We start from the raw sequence: 21,329 nt of genomic DNA, 5'->3' as shown, positions 1-21,329 counted from the left end.
TTAAGTTGTTTCTGAGGCATTTTAAGCTTGAGGTATCGATACTTAGTTACAAATGTCTTAATACCTTAGTCATTTTAAGCAATTTATAAGGCCTTTTGAGTTTCAAGCATGTACCTATATTTCATATAAATGCTTACGGGGATACTTTTAATCACTCATATTTTGGTCATTTGATTTTGTCATTTCAAAACAAGGATCAATTGTAAAGCTAACAATCTTCCTCTTTTTTGATATGACAAAACTTAATGAGCAAATGAGCAAAATTGATTGCAAAAAGCTCCCCTTAAGTTTTTGAAGTTAAGCATTTTGAAAAATATAAAACTCCCCCTCACTAAGTGTTAAGGTTTTGAAAAATCAATAGTGTGTGGGTGCAATTTGCTTAAAGTATTTCTCTTTTTTTTTATATATTTAAAAGAATATAAAATACCGTTTTGAGGGTATCGTCAAGGATCAATTGAAAGAATTATAACTCAAAGTAAGTAAGCATATATAAAAATAAGCATTATAAACAATCATATCGACAATATTAAAGAAAATTCATTATTTGGTCATAAAAGAAATATGTGAGCATTTACATCCGTAATATATTTTACCATAAGCATCCAAAATACACATCATCCAAAAGAGTTAACAAAGGATATTATTAACAGAAAAAAGTATAATGGATGTATGTATGTAATGTGAAGTGAGACTTGCATCCAACCAAATAAACTGAATAATGTTTTGAGACATAAAACTAATAAAAGACATGTGCCCCAAAGATGAAATCAGGGAGATAGGTCAATGGATGGCTCCACATAGGTGGATCGACGAGATTGACTGGAGTGTTGGGAATAGTGCTCGAATCAGTTAGATTAATCAGAGTGGCCGACCTTTAAGTTCTTTTATACTACTTATGATTAGTCCAGTATAGGTATCAAAATGAGTAATTAATCAAGTCTCCAAAGATCCAAGGATAGAGCGTCTCTTACAGTAGATGCACCAACTGGTGCCACATTATCATCACTTTTGTTGGTCCAGTGTGCGGTTGCCTCTTCTTGGGCTTGTGGGGGTGCAACATTTTTTGGATACTCACTACCCACAAATCAATCGTTATGCAAACTTGTTTATTGTGTGCTCATCAATTGTGTTGTGTACCTTATGTGCAATGGGAGGATCGGCTCTGGTATTAACACCATAAAAATCAATAATGTGGTTGATCACCATCCCATGCACTAACGTAGTACTTTCTCCAGCAATCAATTGCATCATATCTTAGAAAATGAAATCAACCAAATTAATTTGAACATTATGCTTGATATGGTGTAGAAAATAGAGATCTTCACTCTTCACATGTGAGTCTTTCTACCCACTAGGCCTAAGATTCCAAGATATCATCAATTGTAGCATCCTATCATGCAAGGTCAACCTACTTGCACTAAACTGCCCTAACTCGGTTGGTGGAGGGAAAACAAAGAACTTTGTCTATAAGTCATTTTCTACAAACCCATCTCTTAAATTGTACAACTTCCTACCTGAATCAGGGATATTTAAAATGTGACTAATCAAATGAGCATTAATACGTATATGCTTCGCCATAATAAATGTAACAAAAATATCCTTATGTGCATATGGCTCCTCATTATCATGGGTTGGATTGTCCTTAAATATTGTAATGGCATTTGAGTAGTAAACTCTAACCAATTTCTCATAATATGTCTTATTCATCAGCAAGAAATTGATCCATCCCTGTTATGTGAAGTTTTCTATATATGGAAATTTTAGGCTTTTTAATTACTCAAAGTTGATAGGCTTATTAGGATATTTATTAAGAGTGGAGAAAAAATCATAGTACATCTACTCTTGCAACTAATTGTGCAATTTTTCCTAAAAGTGTGAGAGTTCCTTGAAAAAGACTCGTTTCAACTCGATGATGCATAATGGCTCTCTTGCTATGTGGTGTCATGAGGTAGGTTTTAGGAATTTTGGTTTAGGGTTTGAGAGATTTAAGAGTTTTGAGTGAAAAAGAAAGATGGATTTGAGAGAAATTAGAGAAAATGAATAAAAATGAAGTTTTGAAAAAAGAAACAAAATAGGCGACCTAATATTTGCCTTCCCACTCAAAGGTATAAATACTTTCAAAATAAGTACAGATGCTTTAATTGAGGCTTTTTGTTACTTTTGGCTATTGTGTATCAAGTATTGATACAAGGTGTAGAAGTATCAAAACATTGTCATTGCTTCACAAAGTCTCGAGACACTGGGTGAAAGTATCAAGACCTCTCAAATTATTGAGACATTGAGTGTTAGTCTCGATACCTTGTCTCTGTAGCTCAATAAAAACAGTGTTTCTGTCTTTCAAAAATCATGTGATGGTCCTTAATCATTTATAAATAAAAGATACAATCAATTTTTAAAGCAAAAACTCACTAAAAATCATTTTTAGACCCGTGTAGGTGACATTTTGAACAAAAATTCACTGAATAGTTCTTATAGCTGGATGCCTTTTGAAAATGTATGTATGAATGTATGTATGATATGACATGTATTATGCACAACCAGCAATATACATATGTTCTCATTGTTGGTTAGGGTATTAGCAGCATTTGTCCCGTGGCGAAGGTCCGATTGTTGTCCAAGTCACAGTCGAATGTCGTGAGTGCTTATGTGCTAAATGCACTATAAGGCTAGGATATGTGCCTTCCCTATCATCATTTGGGTTTAGGTGAAGTGGTAACGCCTGAGGTCCTACAAGTTGTATTAGAAACAAGGTCACCAGTTCCATTTCGAGCAGGAACAATTGCTCAGAGGGAGATTGTTGGCTAGGGTATTGGCAGCAATTATCCCATGACAGAGGTTCAAGTGTTGACCAAGTCACAATCAAATGTTGTGGGCACTTGTATGCAAAATGCACTATAAGGTTAGGGTATGCGCCTTCCTTATCACCAACTAATTTTAGGCGAAGTGGTAGCGCCTAAGATCCTACACTCATCAAATCAATCAAATAAGCAATAGAGAATTTACAAGTATAGCATCAACAATATCAATTATATCAACAAATAAAAATCCGTAAGACAAATTTATCTATATCAACAATATTAATTATTTATAGCTTTAGATCTTGTTCTTAGCCCATGAAAAGGATCACCAATGATTTTGTCATGATTAGCATATCTTTTTTCTCTAGAATGGGTAAGTTCCCTTTCTTCTTCTACATGTTGAATTTGTTGTTTATGAATCACTTATTTTTCTTTGTTTGGTTTTTCTTGTTCATTATCAATTTTCACTTCTTCAAGTTTTTTGTTAAAGAATTCCTTTCTCATCATTAATTTGTTTCTTTCTTGAAGAAGGGTTAGATTCATCAAATATAACAAGAATAGATTCTACTACTTAAGTATTCATGGAACTAAATGAGTATGAACATTTAAATAGATGTTCAATATATGCATCAAATACTCATATTTTCAAGAAATATATGCAAATTAGCTCCAATACATGCCCAAGGTATCATTAAGCATTATTAGTTATCATTAATTTTTCATTTAGCAAGCATTTTACCAATTCATTGTTAAGCAAGCATTTTAAGAAATATTCTCCAAATTATAGGTGAAACCATCAATTTTAAGGAGAATTTTCAAATCAAGATGATATCATTATTAATGAAGCATTACCACACCATTTTGCACTTGTTGTAATCATGTGAGAGAATATTATGATCAAGTAAGCATAGGCATGATTAAAAAAAAATAACTCTTCCTTCATTAATCATGATTCCAATTTATTTCATGAAATGTAAGGATGATTTCAATTTCACAATAATATGTAGACATATACCTATTCAAAGGTATGCAACCGTTTAAGTTCAAAGTACATGTTATTCCTTAATAATTCATGATTCATGAGTGATATCAATTATTCTATGTTGGTCCAAAATAAATGTGCTAGAGGGGGGTGAATAGCACTTTTAGGCTCTTGGCAAGATGAGAAATTAATTTAAAGAGTAGAGAAAATAAAAACAGAGTATATAATGTGCAGGAATTTAGAGTGGTTCGGTCCAAGACTTACATCTACTACTTTGATTATTCAACCAAGGATTTTCCAAATCAATCCATTATAAAAGGTGAAATTCACAAGCTTTCACCAAGCTTTACAACGGCTTTTAACAGACTCAGCCAAAACCTTTCACAATAGTTTTTACCGGGATCAACTAAAACCCAACACCTAACTTTTCAAAGCTAAGTTAGAACCTATACCCAATCAAGTAATCCTAGCATGAATCAATCCCTTAGAGTGACTCGCTCACTCTAAGAATATAAAGAGAGAAGTAATGAGAGTGTACCTATGATCACACGGTTGATCTAAGTGGTACAAGTGAAGTGCATATCACAATTACAAAGATGAGAGTTGAGTGTAATAAATGAGCAGTAAGTGTTTTTTGGTTTTTCAGCTCTTTTTTGTGTTCTTGGAAACCTTCAATGCATTTCTAGCCGTTGGAACCCTCTTTTATACTTGAAAAATCAGCTTTGAAGTGTATTAGACAGTTTCTGACCGTTGGAAACAATTTTGTTATAGTTCTGGCCGTTAATCTGTCTTTTAGTGCACAATTCAAATTTTCTGACAGAATACTCTTAATCGATTAATTGATATTTTAGTCGACTAAGTCGTCTCTGTCTTTTGATCTTAAATTCTGGCAGTGTGCACTTAGTCAACTAACTTATTTCTTGGTCGACTAAGTTGGTTCTGTTTGTCAAGCCCGACTTTATAAAATACTTGCCATGTCATTCATGTGATTGACAATATGCTTGCATACTTGGAAAGCCCCGAAAAATTATCAAAAGTCGGTAGTGTACCTAGTGGTGCAACTAAATTGAATTAAACCTCGAACTAGTCCAAATAAAAATTTTAAGTTGAAATTGAGAATTTTAAAACCCTAGAATGACTTAAAATGGTGATTCGAAATTCGAGGACCGATTTGGAGTCAAATTGGAATTTTCATGATCCGAGGGTAAAATGGTCATTTTGCCACCCGAGGTTAAGATGTGAGAGTTAGATGAAATGTTTGACTAAGATTGATCATTTGGAGTATAATTTGAGTTTGAGAAGTGAAAAATTTTAATTCTGATATTTTTCTGAGCATAGGGGTAAAATAGTCATTTTGCCATCCTAGGGGCAAAATCGTAATTTTACACCACCCAATACTTGTCCAACACATGGATTTTACCCAATATTATCATGGATAATTGAAAAAATTTAAGTGGTGGAGAGAGATTGCTTAATGGGTAAATATGACACATGGACCAATGGAATGGTTACATATGTCAAGTTTATATCCATTAAATATTTGGCTTAAAAATTAGCATAAAATCAGCCTATTTTCCTTCATATGGCCGGCCAAAACAAGACCAAAGGAAGAACAAAGAAAGAAAAGAAAGAACACAAACCCTAGGTGAGAAAATTAAAGAAAAAGTGTGGGATTTCAAAGGATTAAGCTAATAAAGGTAAAATTTTGTGATTTTATCTTGTGATTTACACTACCCATGCTTTCTTTTTCATTTTCCATGCTTAGAACTCAAGTTTGCATGATGAACCCATGCTAGCTGAATTTGAGAGGAGAGGTTTTGAGCATTGATTTTGCTAGATTTCAAGCTAATTAAGTGTTTTTGGTTGTTTGGTAATGGAAAGTATGAAAATCTATCAAGGAATCACTTTGTTCTTCACAAACCCACAAGAGGCCGAATTTTCTAGGGAGGATATTGAGGCTGAAATTTATGATATTTCATGATATTTTGGTGGTATTTAATGATTGGTGAGGCTAGAAATTTAATAGAAAATTTTGGCATGAAAATCTGAATTTTTACCTAATGTATAGACATGTGCGATTTATGGTTCGGACTGATAAATTGAATCATATTCACAGTCATTGAGGTATTTTAAGTATAATTGGAGTGTAGAAAGTGAAAGAAATCGATTTGAAGTTGAATTGGAAGTTTTAGCCAATTACACCGAGAATAATGTGAATTAGGTCGAATACCGTATTTAAACGGCTATTCGGACATTTTACATCACATTTCATGCATTCATGTAGATTTATAGAGCCTGAAATAGTTTATGATAAATTGACACAAATTATTGAAATTCGTGTCACGTATGATGTATAGGTGGTGAATCCTCCGCTAAGAGCAAAGAAATTGTATCCGAGGATCGATAGTCAGAGTACTCTAGAAATTCGACTCTCAAAATTGTGAGTAACCTTATCATCATTTTAATTATCTAAAGTGGTCTTTTTATTCGATTTTGTGAATTTTATGGAAAATGAGTTTAAATGGTTAATTTTTAGGTTTTATAAACAAAATGTATTTAAATGAAAAGATTTTATAAATTGTATTAAAATTGAATGATGGCTTTGAAAATAGAGTAACTGGAGACCACTTGATGTGTTTTAATTTATGATTCTAATTGATGGCTTATGATAATGTGTTGGCATGACTGGCTGGAATTGTGGTTTGTGAACAGTATGAATTATTCTATTTTACATTTACAAGCTGGGTAATATAATATTAGTCATGTCATACTGTCAAAATTTTATTGTATGGTGGGTTTAGCTTGCTGCAGTGGACGGGTTCTGTGAACCAGCCTTTTTGAGGGGCATGAAATCCGGTTATATATGTACCTCGGTCGGAGAGGCGCGTAGGTATCTCCTAAGGTATGGTTAGAGTTCACGTCACGTCGAACCACCTCATGATGATGAACTCCGCTAACGCCAAGGAACGACTGTGTTTTTAAAATAAAAACATGTTTATGTATATACAAACTTTTTAATAACCTTGACGGACTCGGTTAAATGCCTCGGCCAAGGTATTCCTGAGAATGATTTTGACGGAAGCCAAGCTTTTAAGATACTTATAAGCCATGTTGATTATTTAAATGAAATGAATATTTGTGTTATGAAATACATATTGAGATGGAATATTTTAATCGTCTCCATTTACTCGACTGTAGATATTTTGAATGGTGTTTGTTTACTCACTGGGATTATATAATCTCACCACCCTCATTTTCACCCATTTCAGGCTCAGAATAGGCGATAGATAGCTGATTTCATCAAGGGCTATCATTGGATTTGCATCCTCCAAACTGTAGGGTCACAGTCTTTTCTTATTTTTGGTTATTCAAAGGCCCACTGGTTATTGTAAATTAAGTTAAATACTTTGGTTTACTGTATTACAGTATGTATGAATTTATTTATCTTTTACTCTACAAAAATTATTTATCGGTAACTCTCTAAATATTGTTTTATAAGAAAATGAAATATTTTATTACATATTTTTATTATATTCAAATTATCGTAATTTCATTTTAAATAAAGGTTTTAGATGTTTAAACTTATTTTTGATTATGAATTATGTGTTTTGTACTCGCTTACTACATTGTTAGCGGATTTCGAGATTTTTAAGGAAAAATGATCAAAATGCCCCTGGGAGGAAAAATTTATTTTTCTATTGTTTTGAATTGGAAATAGTTTATAATCTCTCAAAACATGATTTTAGTAACTAATACTCATGGGGGAAGCGAGAAAAACTGATGTTAAGCCTTGCGAGGTTTCGATTAACATTCTGAGTAATGAATGTCTATCGCGACGTCGCGGCAGTTGTCACGGGCTCGATGGGAGTTCTGGGTCATGACACTGTTTCTCAATACTCTTCAGCCCACCAACTCTTGATTTAAATCTTAGCTGACTAACTCTTCATTAATCGACTAAAAGGCTTCTTTACTTGTTGATCAATTGTGACTTCCTTATTCTTATGCTCTTTTATATGTGCATTTGAATGATTGATTAATTATTTTCATATAATTTTTGTTCTGCACACTCAAGTAAAAATATTAAACACAAATGAATGGGAATGTTTTGTTATCATAAAAAACTAATGGAGCCAACAATCTCCCCCTTTTTGATGATGACAAAACATTCTTGGGTTAACAGCACAGTGTTCTTTTATTCCTTTTAGTTCTGCACAAAAATGAGGATTTCTCCCTATATGTGTATGCTCCCCCTTAGTGTGTGCTTATTTGACTTATTTATTCCATCAAATTTTAATTCTTGTCATTTAGAAAATGACATTATTCAATTTAGCATGTTTTTGTTCTTTTCATATAGAAAATGACATGTGAGAGTTTAATTTTTGACAGAATATATTTACATAGGCTTATGAATAATAAGCAGCAAGTGACAAGATGACAGAACATTCTTACTACTTCAGCTTGCTACCTGTCATATTGTTTCCAGACTTAATTCATTCCAAAGCTAAATGCCATAAACCATCCAGTCAAAAAATCAACATTCATATTTATTTTCATCCAAATTTCACTCACAATATCATATCAACAATTAATTCTCAACATATCAGCTCAATGTCAGCACCAAAGCATCAGCAGAAACTCAATAACATCTTTAAATATTCAATCCTCAGCTTATCAGCATTGCATTCAATCACAATCCAACAAAAATATCATAAGTTTTCAGTACATTATCAGAATAAGTTCTCAACACACTTTCAGCATCAGTCATCAGCAATATAACAAAATAAATAAATAAAACAAAATAAATAAACAGTGTCTCAACACAATGATCAGTATTCAATTTTCAGCAAACTACCATAGACCATCTACCATAGACAACCTAGTCAAATTCAACATCCTGAATTTTATATAGATTTTTGGTACCTCAACCCTAACATTTTTTTTTAATTTATTTTCCCTTTCCCTTAGCTCTCCACTTCTTCCCCTTTTTGGCATCATCGAATCTCAAGGATGCTTAATCATCTTCTAAAGAGGATGAGGGAGAGGACTTATCATCAAAGAAATACTTGACATTGAGAGGTTCAAGAGAAGGTTCTGGTGGTAATTTTTGTGGTGAAGGTTCAGGTGAGGATTTGTCAAAAACTTCCAAGGGTTCTTGAGGAGAAGAGACAGGTGATGGTTTATCCTTTTCAGCAATTCTAGAGGATTTCCTTCGTTTAAGGAATTTGGTCTTGGTTGCCATTCTCTTGATGCCTTTACTAGGAGGTTTTGGTTTAGTCTGTGGAGCTACAGTAGTTTTCTCTTTTTCTTTCCCAAGCTGCTTCTCTGCTGTTTGTACTAGTGTAGATGTGGCTTGCTTTGTTTTTGCTTAAGCTTCTTCTTTCTCAGCTTGCTCCTCATGAATCATTTGATGAAAAAGACCCATGATTGAAACTTCTTCAGAATGTGGAGGAGATGGTTGAGGTTTTAGTTGCTGATTCTGAAAATGTGGAGAGGTGCCATCAAGATATCCAAGAACTTCAGTCCCCTTATCTGATCCATTTTCCTTCTCAAGCTCAGCTTCAGGGTCAATCACTAGTTTAGCATCTTTATTTTGAGGAACAGGGCCTCCAAAGGTCTCAGTTGGGAAGGTTGAGCCTTCAGCAGCCTTCCCTGCTGGTGCTGGGCTTGGAGTTACTGAAGTGTCTTCAACTGTAGCCTCAACAGTGGATTTCCCTTTTTCCTTTATCATATTTTCAATCTCTGCAAGTCTTTCTTCCATTTTCATAATTTTTGCAAATTATTCTGTAAGCTTCCCATCAATTCTCATCAACAGATTGAAAATCATTTCACTAGAAAATGGTGAGGGTGTTGGCTCTATTTGTGCTGGTATTGCAAAGACCTTGGGTGATTTAACAAAAGTTTCTCCATCTAACTTGTAACCCATCTTTGGCAAACTACCTAAGTAGACAGCTTGGTCTCTACTCTTTACCAGGTCCATTTCATACCTTTTAATCCAAATTCCTTTCTTCTGCAATAGAGAAGTGATAACATTCCCATATGGTAGATTTATCTTGTCTCTTGTACAGGTTGTTCTCATCCTTTCAATCATAAATTGACCTAGATTCAAAGGAGTAACATTGAATGCATGCTCCATTAGCCATAAGTCCTGAAGGATAATGTAGCTAAAACTGCCACTTTTGCCATTAATGTTTGTTGCTATAAAGTAATGCAAAATCCTAATTTAAGGACTAGTAATCAGTTCGGTATTACTTTTAGAGGAGTATTTTTTCTTTCCTCCCTATAATTATTTCCCACAAAGAGGATGGGTCATATTTTTCAGGGAATTCAAACTCTTCTTCCTCACATTCGACTTTAAGTAAACTCCCTAGATCAGCAGCAGTTACAATAAACTCCCTTCCATTTAAAAACACATTCAGGCCATCATCAAGATAATCATCAGAATCTTCAAATTCCTCATTTCCTAATGCAATACTTGCATAAAACTCTTTAACCAAACTATCACTATAGGATCGATTCTTAAAAGTACTATACTGCTTCAGTTTTAATTCCTTAAAATACTCAGATAGACTTGTCTGAAGTTTTGGAGTTTCATTAAAACTATCCCAGTCAATGTATTTTCCACAAGTAATGGGGGCATTCTCTAATTTCTTGTATCTATCTTCATGTACTTTGTTCCTAAACTTACAAGATGAGGTGTTACCTTTCTTAGATGATTTTCCCTTTTCTTTCTTCTTCTCTATTTTCTGTTCCTTTTCCTTCTACGATTTTTCAGATTTTTCACTCATCGATGCAGACCTAATTTTCTGTTTCTTTTTCTGCATTTCTGCTTGCATGCCTTCTTCTAGTGGTCGTTTGCCTTTCTTCTTCTCAACAATCTCTTTAGTCAAAGAGGTTTTTGCCATTTTGGATTTGAGAGAATTCTGATCGAGAGTTTTGAGAATCTGAGTGGAGAGAGTTTCAGTTTTGGGTGGGTCGATTTTAGAGGAGAGAAAATGTAGAGGAAATGAGTTAATGGGTAGTTTAATTTCTCTAAAAATGTCTGTCTCCCCCATAAATATTGTCAGGTTTTTTCTTGTTCAAAATTCAAATTTTGCCTCTTATTTTATTTTTCATCAGACAGTATTTTCTACCCATTTTCTTCACCCGATATACTGCTCCTATTCACTATTTTATTCTTTTTCTTTCTAACTTAATTGAGTCTTGTTATTTAAAGTGACAAAACACTCTTAGTCGACTAAGTGTCTTTCTTAGTCGACTAACTGCCTACTATCTTTTTGAGAAAATTTTAAATTTTTTCCTAAAACTCCTGCATACTAACCATTCCTGAATTTCTTCTAATCTCATAGAATCTATCCTCATTTAAGGGTTTTGTGAAGATGTCAGCTAATTGATGTAATGTATTTACAAACTCAATTTTAATGTCACCTTTCACTATGTGATCTTTAACAAAATGGTGCCTAATCTCAATATGCTTAGACCTAGAATGCTACACAGGATTTTCTGAAATATTGATTGCACTTGTATTGTCACAATATATTGGTATGTTATTCATTGACATGCCATAATCTTTTACCTGTTGTTTAATCCACAAGATTTGAGCACAACAACTTCCTAGAGACACATATTATGCTTCAGCTGTAGACAAAGCTACTGAATTTTTCTTTTTACTAGACCATGACACAAGCATGCTACCTAGAAACTGGCAAGTTCCACTAGTACTCTTTCTATCTGTTTTACTGCCAGCAAAATCAGCATCTGAATGTCCAACTAAGCTAAAAGATGATTCTCTAGGGTACCATATGCCTAAAGTTTGTGTGTCTATAAGGTATCTAAAAATTCTTTTAACAGTAGTCATGTGTGATTCTTTGGGTTGAGATTGAAAACGAGCACATAAACACACACTGAATTGTATATCAAGCCTGCTGGCTATTAAATAAAGAAGTGATCCGATCATACCTCTATAGAGCTTTTGATCAACATCCTTTCCTTTTTCATCTAAATCAAGTCTGGTGGATGGACTCATTAGTGTACAAATTGATTTCTACTTTAGCATATCAAACCTTTTGAGCATGTCTTGACTGTATCTTTCTTGGTTGATGAAGATTCCTTTCTCACTTTGTTTGATTTGAAGCTCAAGAAAGTACTCCAGCTCACCCATCATGCTCGTCTCAAATTCTCCCTGTATCTCTTTAGCAAAATTCTTACATAAAGCCTCATTCGTTGCACCAAACACAATGTCATCCACATAAATTTGAACAACAATTAAATCATTTAAATATCTTTTGATAAATAATGTTGTATCAATACTACCTCTAACATAGTCTTTTTCAACCAGAATTTTTGAAAGCCTCTCATACCAAGCTCTAGGAGCTTGTTTCAATCCATACAAGGCTTTGTGAAGTTTGAAAACATGATCTAGTTTTTCATAGTCCTCAAAACTGAGGCGTTGATCAACATAAACTTCTTCTTGGATGAAACCATTTAAGAAAGCACTCTTTACATCCATTTGAAATAACTTAAAGTTCATAAAACATGCAAAAGCAAGCAACAATCTTATAGCTTCTATCCTAGGAACCGGTGCAAAGGTTTCATCATAGTCTATTCTTTCCTCTTGGTTATATCCTTAAGCTACCAACCTAGCTTTATTTCTAACTACATTCCCTTATTCATCTACCTTGTTTCTAAACACCCATTTTGTTCCAACAATAGGGTGGTTTATAGGCCTAGAGACTAATGACCATACATGGTTTCTTTTAAATTGATCAAGTTCCTCTTCCATGGCCAATATCTAGCTTTCCTTTTTTTCTGCTTCTTCAAATGTTTTAGGCTCAATTTGAGATATGAAAGCTGAAAACTCCCAAGTCTCTCTTATTGCTCTCCTAGTTTTAACACCTTGTGAAATATCACTTATGATTAGTTCTTGTGGGTGGTCCTTTGCATATCTCCAACTCCTTGGAAGGTCATTATGCTGATTTTTAGTTCTTTGTAGAGTTTCTATGGGTGGAGGTTCAGTTTCTCTACCTAGGGTATTTTCTTCACTATTTTTCTCATCATCTAAACTCATCTTTACCATTTGTTTTTCAAGGACATCTATATCATTTTCATCATCAGAAATTTCCTTTTGTAAGGTATTGGATTCATCAAAAACTACATGGATGGATTCTTCAACCGTCAAAGATCTTTTGTTGAAGACTCTATAGGCTTTTGAGTTTAATGCATATCCTAAAAATATTGCTTCATCACTCTTTGCATCAAACTTTTCGAAAGGCTATTTACCATTGTTCAATACAAAACACTTACAGCTAAAGCTCCTAAGGTGAGAGATATTTGGTTTCCTACCCTTGTAAAGTTCATATGGAGTGTTTGATATCATGGCTCTTATAGACACTCTATTAAAAATATAAGCTGCTGTGTTAACAGCTTCTGCCCAAAAGTATTTTGGTATATTATTCTCACACAGCATAGTTTGAGCCATTTCCTTCAAGGTTTGGTTTTTCCTCTCTATAACTCCATTTTGCTAGGCTGTTCTAGGTGCAGAAAAATTATGATCCAACCCCTTTTCATTACAAAAATTCTCAAATTCATCTCCTTCAAACTCACCTCCTTAAGCACTCCTAATACTAACATAGCTAGTCTTTTTTCATTTTCAACCTTCCTACAATGACTTATAAATGCTGGTAGAGCATTATTCTTATGAGCAAGGAAGTAAACCCAAGTATACCTAGAGTAGTCATCAACTATTACAAAGCCATAAGATTTTTCTCCTAGACTAGTTGTACTTATTAGGCCAAATAGATCAATGTGCAGCAATTCAAGAGGTCTAGATGTGGAAACAACTTTATTGGTTTTAAAGGATGTTCTAAATTGTTTTCCTAGTTGGCATGCATCACATATCTTATCATCTTCAAATTTAAGATCTGGCAATCCAATAACTAAATTTTTTCTAATCAATTTTGACATGGTATGCATGCTCACATGTCCTAACCTCCAATGCAATAACCAACTATCATTTTCAGCATTTGCCACAAGACATATTTCACAATCCATTTCAAGATCCTCAAGAAATACGACATACATATTCTTTAATCTTCTTCCTATAAATGAGACTTTATTAGTGCTTATGTTTATCACTTCATATTTGGTTGAGTCAAAACATACCTTAAATCCTTTGTCACACAATTGACTAATGCTCAATAAATTATGTTTCAAACCTTTGACCAATAACACATGACTAATTTGAGTTTGAAAGTTCTTACCAACCGTTCCTATGCCATGAATTCTACCTTTTGAATCATCACCAAAGGATACGGTTTCTCCCTTTTTCTTGTCTAGCTGTGCAAATAACATTTCATTTCCTGTCATGTGCCTTGAGCAGCCACTGTCCATATACCAACGCTGCTTCTTCTTGAGTTGAGCTCTTAAACATGTATCTTTTAAATGTAGCTCAACCTACAAAACAAATATTCAGTTTTTCTTTATAGGTACCCATACCTTGATGGGTCCTTGATTATTAGTAGCAACATAGGATCCTTTTGGAACCCATATTTTTCTTATTTTCTGCACATTGCTTTTTCTATTGCAATCATAGGATAAATGGCAAATTTTATCACAAATATAACACTTAGATGATGCATTAGCAGAATTTTTCTTGTAGTAAACATTTCTTTTTGGAGTTTCATTTTTCAAACATTTGAGTGCTGCATTTTCTTCACTTAGCTTTTGTAAGATTTCAGTTTTACTTTCCAACTCCAATTTTAGATTTTCAAAGTTTGTTTTTGAGTGCTTCAATTCAATTTGCAGAAAGTTTCTTTGTTCAAAAACAGAATCAAAGTCAAGTTTGATCTTATCCAAATTTGATTCTAGAGATGCAGACTTTTTCTTTAAGGTCTTGTGTTTCAAAACAAGTTTCTCAAATTCATCATATAAACATTCATATTCATCTTGAAGTTCATCAATAGAAATATTACAGAGAGATGAGGATACCTTAGATTCATCATCCCGTGCCATTAAACACAAGTTTGCTCTTTTTTCAGCTTTTTCTTCGTCAGCTTCAAAACTTGAAATGTCACTGTCTGACCAAGTGGTTGCCACCATTGCCTTCTTTGATTTCTTATTTCTCTTTGGAGTTTTTTCTCTCAACAAGGGGCATTCAGACTTGAAATGTTCAGGCTTCTTGCATTCAAAGCAAGTTAGTTCTTCTTTTTTGTTGAAGTCATTTTTGTTTCTGGCTCTCCATGAAGAACCTTGATCTTTTCTAAACCCTATTAGAGCTAGTTTTCGATTTTCTTTTGCCCATCAGTTTTCTGAATCTTCTAGCAACCAGTGCTACTTCATCATCATCGTCATCACATGATAGCTCATCAAGTTCTTCTTCAAGAATACTGGCTTTTAGGGCGATGACTTCTTCTTTTCTTTTGCTTCCCTCCTATCTTCTTCTTCTTCTTCCTTGAGTTCCAGCTCATAAGTAAGGAGAGAGCCACAAATTTCATCCAAAGTTATGACATTTAGGTCCTTTGCTTCTTGGATTGCTATCACCTTAGGCTTCCAATTCTTGGGTAGGCTTCTAAGAAGTCTTTTAACAACTTCATGCCCGAGAATTGGTTTGCCTAGTTGACTTAATTTGTTTGTGATATTTGTGAATCTATTTAACATGCTGGTGATATCTTCACTAGGCTCCATCTTAAACATTTCGTAATTGTTTTAAGAAGGCTATCTTAGACTCCTTGACTTAAGAAGTCCCTTCATGAATAATCCTAAGTTTATCCCACACTTGTTTTGCTGTGATACAGCTTGATACTTTATTGAATTCGGTAGGAGTTAAGGCGTAATGCAACGTGTTGATTGCCTTAAAATTGGTCTGGACTCTTTTAGTGTTGGCCTCTGTCCATTCAGACCTTGGCTTAGGGATCATCTCATTTATCACTACATTTAGATTTGAAGGAATGAATGATCCATCAGTTATGACATTCCACATCTAATAATCAATTGCCCTAATATATATTGACATCCTAGTACTCCAATAACGATAGTTAGAGCCATCAAACAGAGGTGGTCTGTTTGTTGATTGTCCCTCAGTAACTACTGATTTTTGTAGAGCCATTTGGATCTTCCCAAGGGTGTTAGACCTTAATAACAAGGGTCAGGCTTTATTACCACATATTGGTCCCAAATAAACGTGCTAGAAGGAGGATGAATAGCACTTTTTGGCTCTCAGCAAGATGAGGAACTAATTTAAAGAGCAATGAAAATAAAAACATAGTAGATAATGCGCAGGAATTTAGAGTGGTTCAGTCTAAGACCTACATCCACTACCTTGATTATTCAACAAGGATTTTTCGAATCAATCCACTATAAAAGGTGAAATTCACAAGCTTTCACCAAGCTTTACAATAGCTTTTACCAAATTCAGCCAAAACCTTTCACAATAGTTTTAACCAGGATCAACTAAAATCCAACACCTAACTTTTCAAGGCTAAGTTAGAACTTATACCCAATCAACCAATCTTAGCTTGAATCAATCCCTTAGAGTGACTTGCTCATTCTAAGAATACAAAGAGAGAAGTAATGAGAGTGTACCTATGATCACACGGTTGATCTAAGTGGTACAAGTGAAGTGCATATCACAATTACAAGATGAGAGTTGAGTGCAGTAAATGAGCAGTAAGTGTTTTCTAGTTTTTCAGCTCCTTTTTGTGTTCTTGGAAGCCTTCAATGCATTTCTAGCCGTTAGAACCCTCTTTTATACTTGAAAAATCAGCTCTAAAGTGTATTAGACAATTTCTGACCATTGGAAACAGTTTTGTTGCAATTCTGGCCGTTAATCTGTCCTCTAGTGCACAATTCAAATTTTCTCGCAAAATACTCTTAGTTGACTAACTGATATCTTAGTCGACTAAGTCGTTTCTATTGTCTGATCTCAATTTCTAGCAGTGTGCACTTAGTCGACTAACTTATTTCTTGGTCGACTAAGTTGGTTTTGTTTCTCAATACTCTTCAGCCCGCCAACTCCTGATTTAAATCTTAGCTGAATAACTCTTCATTAATTGACTAAATAGTTCTTATAGCTAGATGGCTTTTGAAAATATATGTATGAATGTATGTATGATATGACATGTAATATGCACAACCAGTAATATACATATGTTCTCATTGTTGGTCAGGGCATTAGCAGCAATTGTCCCATGGTGAAGGTCCGAGTGTTGGCCATGTCAGAGTTGAATGTCGTGAGCGCTTATGTGCTGAATGCACTATAAGGCTAGGATATGCGCCTTCCCTATCATCATTTGGGTTTAGGTGAAGTGGTAGTGCCTGAGGTCCTGCAAGTGGCATTAGAGCCAAGGTCACGGGTTCCATTTCGACCAAGAGTAATTGCTTAAAGGGAGATTGTTGGCTAGGGTATTAGAAACAATTATCCCATGACAAAGGTCCAAGTGTTGACCAAGTCACAGTTAAATGCTGTGGGCGCTTGTATGCTGAATGCACTATAAGGTTAGGGTATGCGCTTTCCTTATCACCAACTAGTTTTAGGCGAAGTGGTAGCGCCTGAGATCCTACACTCATCAAATCAATCAAATAAGCAATAAAGAATTTACAAGTACAGCATCAACAATATCAATTATATCAACCAATAAAATCTGTAAGACAAATTTATCTATATCAACAATATTAATTATTTTTAGCTTTAGATCTAGTTCTTAGCCCATGAAAAGAATCACCAATGATTTTGTCATGATTAGCATATCTTCTTTCTCTAAAATGGGTAAGTTCCCTTTCTTCTTCTACATGTTGAATTTGTTGTTTATAAATCACTTATTTTTCTTTCTTTGGTTTTTCTTATTCATTATCAATTTTCACTTCTTCAAGTTTTTTGTTAAAGAATTCCTTTCTATCATTAATTTGTTTCGTTCTTGAAGAAGGGTTAGATTCATCAAATATAACAAGAATAGATTTTACTACTTAAGTATTCATGGAACTAAATGAGTATGAACATTTAAATAAATGTTCAATATATGCATCAAATGCTCATATTTTCAAGAAATATATGCAAATTAGTTCCAATACATGTCCAAGTTATCATTAAGAATTATTAGTTATCATTAATTATTCATTTAGCAAGGATTTTACCAATTCATTGTTAAGCCAGCATTTTAAGAAATATTTTCCAAATTATATATGAAACCATCAATTTTAAGGAGAATTTTTCAAATCAAGAAGATATCATTATTAATGAAGCATTACCACACCATTTTGCACTTGTTGTAATCGTGTGAGAGAATATTATGATCAAGTAAGCAAAGGCATGATTAAAAAAAAATAAGTCTTCCTTCATTAATCATGATTCCAATTTATTTCATGAAATGCAAGCATGATTTCAATTTCACAATAATATGTAGACATATATCTATTCAAAGGTATGCAACCGCTTAAGTTCAAAGTACATGTTATTCCTCAATAATTCATGATTCATGAGTGATATCAATTGTTATGAAATGTTGAAATACAGCACTTAACTCATGAAAATATTCACAGTTACCATTCAATAGTAATAGTTACTATTTAAGAAATGAGTATTCAAGAAAAGCACATTTGACATTCATTGCAAAGTCAAGCTATAGGTTATGTTTCATTTGACATTTTAAGTCATTTGAGATAACCTATAAGCTACAGTGATCAACTGATGTGCATCCACTTTTTAGATCATATATACATAAGGCTCATTTCTAACCAAGTCGAACTTTTGAACAAGTCTTAAATGCTAATATAAAGTTGTTCAAGTAGCTTAAAAAGAATAGTATGAAACCATTTTCACAAATTATGAGTGCATATATATTTAAACTTATTAAATATTCATTATAGTCAAATCTTTAAGCTCCACTCACACTTCTTCCCAGATTGTGCAATTTATAACATGTATTATATCAAATCAATTTTGCATGATCAAGATAGTGGATAAAGAATTGTGCACTTAATATTCAAGTAAGAAACCTAAGAAATCACACAATTTAGAAAAACAAATAACTTAAGAAACCTAGTTGAATAAACACAATCAAAGTAAATGGCTCTTAGTATAGAAATCACACATTTTCCATTGTGTGCTTAAAGATCACTCAATCTTCAAGATTTTGTCCTTCCTTGTTCTAGCACATCTACAAGAGACATTCTCACTTAATCTTTTAAGAGGTTTCAAAATCCATTTTTAACATTTTATTTTCCCTTTCCAATTCAATTTTTACATTCATCAAAATTTTATTTTCAACATTAAGTTTTGAAATCTTTTCTTTGTGTCTCAAATTTATTTTCTAAAATTCACAAGCTAATTCTTCAAAAGCATTTTCCAATTCATTAAATGAATATGAGATGGGTTCACAAAGTAAGGAGTTTACCTTGGATTCTTGGATAGAGGATTGGAATTTGCTTGACTCCTCTTCTTTTGTTGCCTTGTCCTCAGTTGAGCTTGCACAATGCTCTTCTTCTAATTTCTTTTCTTTTTTTGTTACCCCATAAAACTCTTCTTGTTTTTCCCATACCTCTTGACACTTTCATATTTAGAGATTCTATTGTATTCTCTATCTCTAAGTGCATTAAAACAAATGTGCATGTCTTTGGCATTGAGTTATAACACATCTAAGTCACTTATATCACACTCACTTATTTCCTTGGTTATCTTGAATCGACCATTATCAATTATCCTCCAAACTTTATAATCATTGGCTTGAACAAAGAACTTTATTTTATTTATCCAATAAGTAGTTCTTTTATTTATCCAATAAATGTAGTTCTCACCATTAAATAGAAGAGGCTCTATAAGTGATTGTCCTTTGCTAAGAATTGTTGCAATGAAGTCCATGTCCATAAAAGTAATAGTACCAATTCTTTCAATTTTGCCTTTTGAGGTATCTCCACAGGTCACATATTCCCTTTTTACTTTCAAGTCTACAAATTTCTCCTTGGTACCAGTTATGTGTCTTTAACATCCACTATCAATGTACCATGTTCCTTTTCCTTGTGCATTTCAAGCAATCTTCTTCATCATTAAGGTCTTTAAGGGCCATGAAGCAAAGATTGGCAACTTTTTCATCCTCTTTACTTTGGGACTCTTCCTCATCACTTCAAATGGCTACCATTGCTTTTTTCTTTTGATTTCTTGTATAGCTCTTCTTGGCATTTAGGCATTCATATTTAGTGTGACTGGGCTTTCTACATTCAAGGCAAATGATGTGGTCTTTCCAATGGTCACCTTTTGGCATATCTTTTCTTGTTTTTTCTCTCAGTGCATTTCATTTAAATGGTCTTCTACCTCTACCACCTTGTTTGTTTCTCAAGAATCTAGTAAACTTCGTAGTCAACAAAGCTATCTCTCCATCATCCTTTTCATTCTCATCTTCTACACTCTTATTTTCCTCATCATACGTAGCTTTAAAAGTAATACCTTTCTTTTTAGTATCCTCCCTTAATGCATCATCTCTCTTACTCTCATGCTTAAAGGATATCTCATAAGTGAGTAGAAGCCTACTAGCTCATCTAGCTTAAGGGCATTTAAATTCTTTGCTTTCTCTATGGTTATCAGTTTAGGCCTTTAATCTTTAGGCAAGCTATTCAACAACTTCCTCACCAATTATGCATTAAGGAAGTGTTTCCCAAGTGCTTTCCATAATAATGTCGGTGAACTTCTTGTACATTTGAGTGATGGTCTCTCCATCCTTCATTTTAAAAAGCTCAGAATCAAGGGTGAGTAATCTTATTTTTTACTATTTCTCTTGGTTTGTACCTTCATATAGAGTCTCTAAGGCAACCCATACTTTTTTGGCATTTTCACAAATGAAAACTTTATTAAATTTTTTAGGTCCTAAAGTACAATATAGGGTATTAATGGCATTAAGTTGCATAAGCTTCTTATTTTTGTCACCCTATTCTCTTCTACTTTTAATAACCATTCTATCTTCTACAACCTTGGTGGGGATATGAGGACCCTCTAAAATGATGTTCCATACATTTATATCATTGGCTTGGATGAAAATTCCCATCCTCCGTTTTCCATAAGGGTAATTATCAACATTAAATAGAAAGGGTCTTACCGTAAATTGTCCTTCTCAAAGAAAAATGGCTTTAGGTTGCAAGGCCATTACTTTTGAGCTTCAAATGGATCTTTACTTGAGGTGTTTAAACCTATAAATTGAGATCAAAGCTCTAAAACCAATTGTTAGAATGCTATCTTAAAAGATAAACCTCAAAAGAATGGTGAATTGAGTAGTTTAAAAATTCCTTTGAAATCTTGAGGATTAAGGCACTTTTAGTCAAAGTAAGATTGAGAAACTTCTTTGAAAACAATGATATAAAATTGTAGAAATTCTTTTACAAGTGATTCAAAAATGAACTTAAGGAATCAATAAGAATGGAAAAAAATTTTAACAAATAAGAAGAAAACACAAAGATTTATAGAGGTTCGGCTTCGATGCCTACGTCCTTTCCCTTAGATAATCAAGGAGTTTTTAAATCCACTATGAAACTACTTTTTCAAGACTCAAGCATAACCTTTACAACCAAGTCTT

Source organism: Theobroma cacao, chromosome 1 (assembly GCF_053813885.1).
Source record: "Theobroma cacao isolate CCN51 chromosome 1, ASM5381388v1, whole genome shotgun sequence".
Lineage (NCBI taxonomy): Eukaryota > Viridiplantae > Streptophyta > Magnoliopsida > Malvales > Malvaceae > Theobroma > Theobroma cacao.
This window is presented reverse-complemented; position numbering follows the sequence as displayed.